We start from the raw sequence: 1186 nt of genomic DNA, 5'->3' as shown, positions 1-1186 counted from the left end.
AGTGCCCTCCGGGCCCCGGCACGCACCGGGAGCCGGGAAAGGCGGTGTGTCCTCAGGCCCCTGTTTTGGGGGGGGTGTGGAAGGAGAGCCCGGCCCGGCCCCGGAACAGCGCTGCGGCTCTCCGGGACCGAGGATAAGCTGCAGTCCTCCTTTTCCCCTGCAGCCTCTGGAGTCTCTCTGTTCGTGGTGTGACTGTCCTTCTGCGAATGAAGCTATTTGTCTCGGCCACGCGGATCTAGCGATAACACTTTGAGCAAGACAGAGCCTTGCAAGGGCACGGGGACAGCCCTTGGAGAGGATCTGCTCATTTCAAACTCTTCCGCCAGCTTTCAAAGAACGTGCTCGCCTTGGACCTCCCCTCCCTTAGCTGGGCGCTGGTCGGGTCTGGCCACCTCTCCATGACCTCTAGTCTTGGCTAAAGTGTGTGTGCTTTTCCTCAGGGCTTCCACTGACCACCTCTAAGAGCAAGGTCACACTAAAGACGGGCTGTTGAGGACCCTGTGTGTTTTAACAGCTCTGTTATCTGGATGTGCAGTGAGCAGATAGATTCGGGTGTGGAGAGGGAAGGAGGACAATGCAAACAATCCTAGAGGAGGTGAGGCTAGAGCAATGAGTAATGTGAGCACAGAGCAGCGACTTTGGGTGCAAAGCATGTTCCCTGCCACGTTTCTCTCCCCTTCCTTGCATCAGTCACCCTAAATTTGGCTTTGTATCTACTAGAAAGTTGCAAGTCCTTAGGCAAAAACCTTAATATAACATATAGAAGGAACACACAGCAGAACAGTTTTGAAAATATTCATGCTCGTCTCTGGGCCCTGCTGAATTCTACGCTGAGGTTTCCCCTGTAACAACACTGCTAGAGCAACTTTGTCCTTGCTTCAGAACACCACATGTGCAAAGCCTACCCATCAGGCTAGAAATTTACCTGCTTAGAAAAATTACCCTGCCTCACAAAGTTACCCCGTCTGCTCCAATTTTAAGATTCAACATTCATATTTACTCAACCTTTGACGGGAAGCCATGAGAACAGCCGTGACCCTATCAAGACCTCCGATCTGCCCTGCAGGCAGCCTATAGATGGCCTGTCTGGTTGCTTGCTGGCATTTTAACCTGCTCAGCAGGGTAATCAGTGCTCTGACACTAATACCTTGCTCAGGCAATGTGCTCTGATGGGCAATTTCTTGTC

The sequence above is a fragment of the Pygoscelis adeliae genome, unplaced genomic scaffold, assembly GCF_000699105.1.
Source record: "Pygoscelis adeliae isolate BGI_AS28 unplaced genomic scaffold, ASM69910v1 Scaffold191, whole genome shotgun sequence".
In the NCBI taxonomy this organism is placed as follows: domain Eukaryota; kingdom Metazoa; phylum Chordata; class Aves; order Sphenisciformes; family Spheniscidae; genus Pygoscelis; species Pygoscelis adeliae.
The sequence above is the reverse complement of the archived record's forward strand: the minus strand, read 5'-3'. Positions refer to the sequence as shown.